Source organism: Haliaeetus albicilla, chromosome 29 (assembly GCF_947461875.1).
Source record: "Haliaeetus albicilla chromosome 29, bHalAlb1.1, whole genome shotgun sequence".
In the NCBI taxonomy this organism is placed as follows: Eukaryota; Metazoa; Chordata; class Aves; order Accipitriformes; family Accipitridae; genus Haliaeetus; species Haliaeetus albicilla.
In genome coordinates this window covers 2,150,974-2,161,605 of record NC_091511.1, presented here as the reverse complement: position 1 = coordinate 2,161,605, position 10,632 = coordinate 2,150,974, and the positions used below count along the sequence as shown (strand labels likewise).

The 10,632-nt window shown below is 48.3% G+C and overlaps 1 long non-coding RNA gene across 1 annotated transcript; it reads left to right on the top strand.

Moving 5' to 3' along the window:
- Positions 1-22: 22 nt before the first annotated feature.
- LOC138682866 (uncharacterized) lies at positions 23-10,596 on the top strand. Its single transcript, XR_011322767.1, has 5 exons — positions 23-931; positions 1,050-1,150; positions 1,555-2,486; positions 6,926-9,561; positions 10,226-10,596. It is a non-coding gene; the product is annotated as an uncharacterized lncRNA (long non-coding RNA).
- The last annotated feature ends 36 nt before the right edge of the window (positions 10,597-10,632 follow it).

The following is a 10,632-nucleotide window of genomic DNA, read 5'->3' as shown; positions in this document are numbered from 1 at the left end:
ACAGAGCGGCAGAGAGAGGGGGGACAGGGCGGTGGGCTGGCCGGAGAAGGACAGAGCGACAGAGAGAGGGGAAAGGCGTCAGGAGAGCGGAGTGACAGAGAGATGGGACAGGGAGCAGGAGAGAGGGACGGAGGGGAAGGGTGAGAGGAGAGAGGCAGGGAAGAGAGAAAGAAAGGGAGAGGCATGGGCAGAGGGCAAGGGAAGGACGGGAAACAGCCCAGAGAGACTGATAAAGAGAGAGATGTGGATCAGGACAAGGAGGGGGAGAAGGACAAAACGGTGGTGGCTTCCAGGATGGAGACGGCAGAGGAGCAGAAGGGGATGGGGAGCAGGATGGAGGCCCAGAGAGAAGAGAGAAGGCCCACCCAGCTGAGCAGGGGATACAGGCAGGAAAGAGAGGCCAGGCTGCAGGAGAGAGAGGAATGAGGAAATATAGACAGAGAGCGAGAAAGAGAAAGAAAAAAGTAGTGGAGAGAGTGAGGAATTAAAAAATAGGGGCAGGAGGTAGACAGAGCGTGATGGGGAGAGACCAAAAATAGCAATTCTGGGCAACTGCCCCCATTTCTTGAGCACTCCCCAGGAACTGCATTACCGGGAGCCTCAAGGAATGTGCTGCCTGCCAAAGCCCTGCCCTGGGCCCAGTCCTGTGCCCTAGCATTGGTGATGAGCATTGCCTTGCATAGTGGCAAGGACTGGGGGAAGAAAAGGACAGCTGGGGGGGGGGGAAATCACCGAGCTGGTTTTTGTTTTTGTTTTGGGGGTTTTTTCTTGATGGTTTTGCTTTTAAAAAAAATAGTATTTAGGCTCTCAATACAAACTGCAAGGAAAAAGGAACCAGGCGTACCAGTCTGGACACATTTAAAGCCTGAACCCATTCAACAGCTGCACCAACCACCACCCCTGCTGCACATACTCCACCGCCTGACTGCAGGTACAGGCAGCCACCCTGTTTCTTGCCCAGGCATGGCAGCACCAGGCAGCTCAAAAAACCATGCTGCCTGCAAAAACTTGAGCACAGCTTAGTTCTGGTCAATTTTTCCTCTTTTTAGGCTGCGTTAAAGACTCATCCATCAAATGGTGGCTCAGGACCATGCCGGGGCAAATGGCACTGCTTTTCTGGATCCCATGGCAGTGATGGGCAAAGGAACGGGTTGTCGAATCCCGGGCCTGGGTACATGTGTGGGTTTTCAGGGTCACCCCTGCCTGATTTTTCCCAGCGAAGCCCCAGGCAGTGCCAGCCCCATGCTGCAGCCCCGGGACTGAGGCTCAAGGAGCTGGGCATTTCCACAGGTGCTGCATCCTGCTGGGCCCCACCACCAGCTGCTGGCTGCCCTGGGCTTCCTCCTGTTCTCTCCAGCTCTGCTTTCTGCCAGCGCCAGGGGCACCCCAGAACAGCCTGCCTGCTCCCCACAGCCCCACTGCCATCCGCATCTTCAGCTCATATGTGGTGTCCGCATGCTACAGCTGATTTGGGGGGTGGCAGGTCTGTCTTGTGGCAGCCTGGGAATGCGGGCAAAGCAAATCCCATCCCTCCCTTTCAATCTTTGTCCCCAGGGAGACCCAGTGGAGATGTAGCATGCGCTGGAGAGCGTCCTTCAGAGAGGTGACAGCCGATTGCAGAGCAACGCTGAGACCCACCTGACAGCAAAGGCGCCCGGTGGCTACGGACGAGCCTAGGTGAACTGGTTCTCTTGGAGGCCAAGCAAAGCAGCCGCCTTCTGCCCCTGCTTTTGTGAGACATGGAGCAGTGCAGAGATGTTTCTCAGGCATCCAGGCCTGAGGAGGGTTTCCCAGTGCCCCCGTGAGAGATCCTGCTCCAAGGAAGCATCTCCCCCTAGAGCCGAGGCCATATCTAGCCCCCCAGAGCTGGGTACGGCTGCCCTGAGGGGTCTCGCAGGGAGGATGGGGTCATCTGCCTGGTGGCTCTGACACAGAAATGATGAGCTGAAGCCCTGTGGCCATGGTTGGCCGGTTCAGCGTCTCCAAGTGCCTTTCTCCCATGGAGCGTTTAACCCAGGCACTTTTTCAGAGTGTGATGGATGATGTGAAGATGGATGTTGGTGGTGTCCTGGTGGCTCTGTCCCACTCCCACTTCAAAGTTTTGATGTCTGAGATCTGGGGCCACCTGCAGGCTCTGCTAGAGATGTCCAGGGAGTTTGTGTTCCATTTTTTGATACCTTAGGGCTACAATGTGCTCGGGTTATGGTATGCTAGCGTTACAGAGTGCTAGGGCTATGGGATGGCAGGATTACAGGATGCTAGAATTTAGGCAGGTTAGGATTAAAGCATGTTACCATTATGGACCTGATGTGGGTTTGCTGGCCCTGGGTTCTTGGAGTTGTTATTTTTGCCTTGTCTTGTGTTCTGGGTGGTCTTTTTGTTTTTTATTGAGATTCCTTTTTTATCTTGTTTGTCTTTTCAGGGTTTGGATAGGGGCCTTTGGTTTATGTATGTTTCTTCTGGTTGTTTTTTTTACTGTTCTGGTGGTTTGTGTGGGGAGAGATTTGAAGGAATCAGACAGGACAGCGGGCACTGCTCCGTTGTTAGAAGGGGATGTGCTGGAACTTGTAGGCTATAAACCTTGGGAGGCCTGATAAGGGAAACAGAGAGGCGCCGATGTGTTGGAGAATTACTGACCCGTGAGTCATGCTCGATAAAGGGCTGGAACTTAGAGTCTTTTGCAAAAATAGCTTAGTTGCTGACAGTCCAATTGCTAAAGTTTAAGTAGCTACCAATTAGCGCACGCTGATAAGAACTTTGGAGCATAATAACCAATCAGTTTAAAAAACGCATCTTCTAATTTTCTGTATAAACGAGTGTTATATACAATAAAACGACACTCTTTGCTTGCATCAAGCTGTGTCCCGTCTCTCAATCGCGGCAAATTGGTGACCCCGACGTGATAGGGTCCAGGAACCACCTATCTGCGTGGCATACTGCGAGTCCCACAGAACGTTGAATGAGCTGCTGAAAGGAAGCAGGAGCTGGCCGGCCTGAAATCCCTCCGGAGTTGAGAGGTGAGCTGTGGGAAACATGGGGAATCAAGCGTCTTCCCTGGAAAGAGACGTATATGAGCTTATGAAAGCTCTTCTTCAAAAGCATGGGAAAGTTATCTCCGAGCATGATCTTAAAGCCATGCTTAAATGGGTACAAATGAAGATACCCGCTGTAACTGCTTCTAGCATCTTTACGCGGGAACTTTGGGATGATGTGGGGGTGAAGTTGTGGGACTCTGCCACATCAGGGGATGTAGAAGCACAGTGTATGCTTCCGTGGTGGAGGATCATTTTTCAAACCCTAAAAGCTCAAGAGGAGAGTGATAATGGCAATGTAAAGACAAAAGGGAATGTCCCCACAGTCCCTTCTCTGCCTTCAGAAAGTCAAAATTGCCGAGGACCCCCAGAGGTCGGCGCTGCGGAGGAGGACCCCTTTGATCCGGGGCCGGTAGACCCCGAGAAGGAGCCAGACTTATAGCCTCCTGACCCACACGACATGTGGGCTAACATAAGACGCCAAGCCTTAAAGGAAGGGGATCTCGAGATTGCTAAAATGATAGTTGCCCCCGTAATCTATCAGGGCCGGGGGGTACAATGGGAAGCCTTATACTTTCCCGTAATTAAGGAACTGTGCCGTACCGTCACTGAGCACGGGCTTTCCTCTCCTTATTTCGCGAGCCTGTTATCTTCTGTTTTTGATACTTATGTTATGACTCCTCATGATTTAAAGTCTCTAGCAAAATTACTGTTAACTCCGACTCAGTTTACGCTGTGGGAGTCACATTGGAGGGGGGGGCTCCAGGCACTTCTTCTTATGTTTGCAGGTCATGCTAATTCAGTTGTGGCTGCATTAACCATAGAACATCTTACCGGCACTGGTCAGCATGCTCATCCGGTAGCCCAGGCACGGGATATCCCTTGGGAGGCTCTTGAAGCGGTCCGTGAAGAAGCGAAAAAGGCTTTTTTTAAGGTCCCTGACACACAAAAGCCACAGAAAGCTTTTACAACTATTACCCAAGGACCCCGAGAGCCCTATATGCAATTTATTGATAGATTAAAACAGGCTCTGGAGCGTCAGATAGACAATGCGGAAGCGCGAGAAATTTTGTTGTTGAAACTGGCTGTAGAAAATACTAATGTGGATTGTAAAAAGCTCCTGAAATCCTTCCCTAAACCGAATCCTACACTGATTGAAATGGTGGAAGCTTGTAATAGAATTGGCACTGTGGATCATAAATTTGAGGCCATGGCTGCTGCCTTTGCAGCCATGCGCGGTCTGTCAGGTTTGGGGAATTGCTACGGCTGTGGCAAACCAGGGCATTTAAAAAAGAACTGCCTGGCTATGAATACGGGAGCTAGGTACCAACCCCCTGGGGTTTGCCCTAGATGCTGAAAAGGGCGTCATTATGCTAATCAATGTCGGTCTAAGTATGATTTTCAGGGTCAACTGATACAGGGAAACCGGTCGCGGAGCACGGGGCGGTGACGCGTGCAGACATAAGTACCGCAGCCAATGTTCCAACTCCCACGGAGGGAAGCAGCAGTGCCTCAAGTCTTTGTCCAGCAACAGCTGGGAGTGCCGGATTGGACCTGGCAACCACCCACACAGTAACGTTACTTGATTGTTCAGTTCACTTGCTGTCGACAAATATTTCGGGACCCTTGCCCCCAAAAACACAAGCGCTGTTGTTAGGGAGATCATCTACCACATTATCAGGGCTTTTTGTATTACCAGGGGTCGTTGATTCTGATAGTACTGATGAAATTAAAATTATGGCTTGGACTCCCGTTTCCTCCCTGCACGATACCTAAAGGTAGTCGTGTAGCGCAATTAATATTGATTCTGGCGGGGACGAACTCCCCCATTCCTAATCAATCTCAAAGGCGGGGAGGGTTTGGGTGTACAGGGAACCCACAAATTCTATGGGTGCAATCTATTTCTATAATCTATGACCTGTATGTCAATGTACCCTTATCCACGGAGGGCAACAAGTAATACTAAATGGAATTATTGATACTGGAGCCGATGTCACAGTAATATCTCTGGCTAAGTGGCCTCCACAATGGCCTCTGGCTAATGTTTCCCACGTATTGGCTGGAATTGGAGGAACTGGTAACAGCCACCAAAGTGTGGAATTAATCCAAATCCAAGGTCCAGAGGGGCATATAGCCTCTGTTAAACCTTTTGTGTTACCCGTCCCTATGATTCTGTGGGGGCGTGATGTGCTGTCCCAGTGGGGAATGTCCATTCGGACACATTTTTAGAAGGGGCCATTGAAGCGCGTGACACCCTTAAATTGACATGGAAGACCAATACCCCTGTTTGGGTAGATCAGTGGCCCCTACCACTGGAAAAGCTTCGCACCCTCCAAGAATTAATTATGGAACAGTTAACAAAAGGGCATATTGTGCCTTCTACCAGTCCTTGGAACTCGCCTATTTTTGTAATTAAAAAACAAACCGGCAGGTGGCGCTTGCTCCACGACCTCAGAAAAATTAATGATGCTATGGAAGATATGGGAGCCCTCCAACCAGGACTCCCGTCCCCCGGTATGATTCCTCAAAATTGGTATTTGACTGTTATCGACCTTAAAGATTGCTTTTTTAATATCCCACTGCACTCCAAGGATGCTCCTAAATTTGCCTTTTCAGTTCCAAGCATCAACATGCAAGCCCCGTTGCAAAGATACCAGTGGGTTGTGCTGCCACAAGGAATGAAGAATAGTCCTACAATTTGTCAGTGGTATGTAGCTAAAGTACTTAGTCCGGTTAGGATTGCGATGTCTAGTGTCTTGTTATACCATTATATGGATGATATCTTGGTGGCCGCACAACATCACGAGGTCATGGAGGAAGCTGTGGCCCTTGTCACGGCTGCCGTCAACTCAGCAGGCCTCTGTATTGCGCCGGAAAAAATTCAAATTACTGGCATCCATCATTCCCCGACAGGTCAATCTCTAATTGAACGTTCTCACCAGTCTTTGAAGCGCTTACTACAACAACGAAAAGGGGGAGTAGGGATTGCCACCCCTGAGGAATGATTACAAAAAGCTTTGTATGTTTTTAACTTCTTGAATTGTTCTTTGCTAGATAATAATCCTCCGATAGTTCGACATTTTAACGCAAATACTTCATTCAAGACACTAGTTAAAGCCCCAGTGTTGGTTCGTGACCCAGAAACAGGTAAAATAATGGGACCATGTCCTCTTGTCACGTGGGGAAGAGGTTATGCTTGTGTCTCCACAGAGAAAGGCCCCAGGTGGATTCCAGCAAAGAACGTGCGTCCTTTCCATGAATCCCTGCCTCGAGCGCCCAACGAGCCCGGCAGGGACTCTGCTCAACCCCCAGATCATCCTCCTGAACAACAACTCCCTGACCATCTTGAGGCTACGGAGGACACCTACGGAACTTCTTTAGTTATGCTTTAGCCGTCTTTATTCTCTTATTGCTTTTTTACCCTGCTTGTTACAATGTTTGCAACGATTGATAGAGCGCTCCATGAAAAAGATTTTTTTTCTGCAACAGGAGCGGGGAGATGTGGGGAGAGATTTGAAGGAATCAGACAGGATGGCGGGCACTGCTCCGTTGTTAGAAGGGGATGTCCTGGAACTTGTAGGCTATAAACCTTGGGAGGACTGATAAGGGAAACAGAGAGGCGCCGATGTGTTGGAGAATTACTGACCCGTGAGTCATGCTCGATAAAGGGCTGGAACTTAGAGTCTTTTGCAAAAATAGCTTAGTTGCTGACAGTCCAATTGCTAAAGTTTAAGTAGCTACCAATTAGCGCACGCTGATAAGAACTTTGGAGCATAATAACCAATCAGTTTAAAAAACGCATCTTCTAATTTTCTGTATAAACGAGTGTTATATACAATAAAACGACACTCTTTGCTTGCATCAAGCTGTGTCCCATCTCTCAATCGCGGCAGTTTGTGTTGCGTTTTCTGTCTCAAAACCACCATTTGTGGTCTAATATGTCTGACCAGGTCGGACAGTGTTAATTCTGGTGCAGTCTGACTCATTTCCAGTGAGTCAGGAGGTTGGTAGGTAGGTAGGTAGGTATGGAGGACTTGGAGTCAATTGTGAACCAGATGACCAGATGACTAATGGGAACTTATCCCACTCATCCCTACACAATTCTGTATTGCTACGGACTTTACCAGCCATAGTCATGGACTCTGAGCCTGTACTGTAGTGAAGTCAAAGCCGGTATTAAAAAAAATAAAAGAGTGCTTTTCCAAAATGCTTACCAGATTGAAAACACCAGATGGCTGTGGGCAGGTGGGAATACACAGAAATGGGCCATGTCACTCAGAATGAGGAACAGTGATGTGGGTACAGCTGTAGCACAACAGTTTTCACAGCTTTGAGCAGCACTGCAAGGATTTTCAGGCAGCAAGGCCAGCTGCCAGGGGTGTGTGAACAGCTCCTTCTGAGCATAGAGATGGCTGTGGGAGAAGACAGTGCTGTTCCTGTTGGTGTGTAGCAGGGGACAGTCAGTGGAAACTGCTCTCAGGGCCTGTAATTGGGAGGTGTTGTCTTGGTACTTGGTGGGAAAATGACATGAGGGAGGAGGCTAAGTCATGAAAGGCCATGTTAACTGTATGTGAGAAGTGACAGAAACAGCTTCAGGGTGTTAAGGAGGCTGTTAGTTGTGATTAAGGCAGTGAGTGAGATGATCCTTGTAGGAGCTTTCTGAGTGGGTCAGAACGGGGCGAGACCGCATGTAAGGACAGAAAAGTTGAGCCAATCAGAACTCAAGCAGGAGATTATTTGGGCAGTATCTGGCGAAGTCATCCTCTTGCACATGTTGTGCAGACTGCATAAGGCCTGACTGCTGGTGAGGAAAGGAGTGTGCCAGGAGTGTTGGAGTGCAAGAGGAGTGCAAACAAGGAATGGGGATGGAAGTGGTCACAGACTCATTTCTCAGTTTTCTGTGGGCTGTCTCTGTACCCCATGTAACTCACCTTGCCTTCAGAAAGAAGTGCCACCCTTTTGGTGAAAAGAGGGGAAAACAAACAAAAAAAAGGTAATGTGTGGGAGAGCTAGAACTTGGAGTGAGATTACCATGTTTAGTCTTACCATTCTAGAGTTTTAAAAACATTTCCTTGAAACACTTTCCCAAAAGAACAAGGCATGACTTTCTGAAGTAGCTGTTTTCCTAGGAGCTGCATCTGAGCTAAGCCAGATGAGAGAGTCTTGCCTGCTGTTAGTCACTGAGGCTGATGACAGGTCACCCAGCAGTTTTGGCAAGGACAGAACAAGACAGATACTTAATGCTTTTCTTTTCTGTGCTGATCGTCATTTCTGGAACGTGTCTTGCATGAGTTAGTCTTCAGGTTTTGCAGGTTGCAGGTTTGGCAGGATCGATTGTGTCATTAACATGATGGTAATAACAAAACCCAGTGGGATGGGGTTGAGAATCAGAAGGGTAACAGTGAGAAAGAAACTTGTGGGTTGACATAAAACCAGTTTAATAATTGAAAAGAATTTTATTTTTTTAAATTGTAAGGAAAAGAAAGAAAACCAACAGAGAGAGGAAAATAAAATGCAAGAAAAACAAACAATGCACATGAAAACAATTGCTCAGCACCCACTGACCAATGCTCAGCCAGTCCCTGAGCAGTGGCCCCCCTGCCGCCCTCCCCCCCAGTTTTATTGCTGAGCATGATGTCATATGGTTTGGAATATCCCTTTGGTTAGTTGGGGTCAGCTGTCCCAACTTTGTCCCCTCCCAACTTTCTGTGCGTCTCCAACCTACTCGCTGGTGGGGCGGTGTGAGAAGCAGAAAAGGCCGTGACGCTGTGTAAGCACTGCTCAGCAGTAACTAAAACATCAGTGTATTATCAACACTGTTTTCAGCACAAATCCAAAACATGGCCCCATACAAACTACTGTGAAGAAATTTAACTATCCCAGCCAAAACTAGAACAGTAAGGCATTTTGGATTTCATATAATTTGCGAGAGTGCTTGAGCAGTTTAATGTTATGTTGAGGCACAGTAGCTATAATAGCAGAAGAAAGTGAAGACAAAGAAGATGAAGACAGCAAAGATACTCAAAAGTGTTACAGCCTTTGGCAGCAGAAACATGTTCATATAAACTGTTAAATGACAGTTTTCTTTCAATGTATTGTTCTTTTCAAAGATTTTCATATCGGAATTTAGGGATTTTAACATAAAGTTCTCCAGTGAAATGTAAAAGTGCCTGGAAAGAAGTGTAATTGCATAGCCTAGATAGTTTTACTCGTGTAGTTTACAGTTCTACATAAAATGCAGGTGTGTGTTTTTTCACTTGTGCTGTGCAGTGATAAAAAACCCCCAAAGACAAACACAAAACCCTACCCCTGGAACTTCCTCTGAAATTAGAGGTGGGTGAGACATATCACATTTTCTGCTTCTTCCACTATCCTGCTTTCTCTTAAACTTGTTTGTATCACTATCATAAATTCCTTGCTTACTCTAGAGCCAAGACAATGTAAGATATTTTTCTGGGGCCGGTCTTTTCTTGTCAGGTGGAGAGATCCACGTGGACCGGCTCGGTCACAGAAGCAAAAGGACAAACAGGTGGGTGTGTGGTTAGTGATGGTTCTTCCTTACCAACAGTGCTGTCAGTCATGTCAGGGAATAATGCTTTGGAGGGGTTTCAGATTGGTGGTAATTACAGAATAATTATATGATTGTTCCCACAGTAGCCTGAGAGTATGAGAAGAACAAAGATTGGGGGGGAGAGGGTAATTTTAATTGGCTGCAAGATTTTTTACAAGGCAGCTTTTGTGGGTCAGTGATGACGATGATGGAGATGGCGGCTGAGATTCTGTAATGGATATTCGTTTGTTGTGGAATTGAATTCCAAATCACCCTCTGACAGTCTTAGACTACTGAATCTGGGAGCATACAGACAGTTTCTTTTCTTAAAACTGAAGGTAGTTACAGGGAGACCCTGTTTGGAAGTCTTAGTACTTTGGGGACAGAGGCCAGTTGGGGGCTGGGGCCCTCGGAGGAGGGGGCTGTTTCTGCCCTGTGCCCTTGGCCTGGTGCTCACAGCTGGGAACGGGCTTTCCAAAATCCTGCTGGAAGGACCCAGATGTGGGACTTGTGGCTGAGCTGGGGGACAGGGAGCACCCCTGGACCAGCCAGCCTCAGGACCTGCGGTAAATGTGCCTTCAAATCGGCTCTCCCAGCAGGACACTGCCCAGGAGTCACTTTGATTGTTGCTGTTCTCCTTCAGGAAGCATGGTACGCACCAAGCACACCCAGAGCTGCGCCCGTGCCAGGAGAAGACTTCAAGCACAGGCGGGGCTGATGGCGACAGTTCCCACCAGCTGTCCAGCTCCAGAAGATGCAGGTAAGATGCCACAGAGGGGAGAGCAACCGGTTGTCACTTCTCCAGAAACAGGATTTAACAGCAGACGGGAGGACAAAAGGGCTTCGGAAGTCCAAAAGGGCATCAGGCAGCTGGAGCAGTCGTGTGACAACAGAGGAAGAAGAGAAGGAGATGCAATTGACTTGGCTGGAGCAATGCTTCTGAGGTAACATCTGCCCCACAAACACAGAGAAAGATGGACTCATTGGGAGGTCATGGAATGGATGAGAAAGCTGCCTGGGCAAGAGGAGAGCACGGGGAGATGGGAGGCA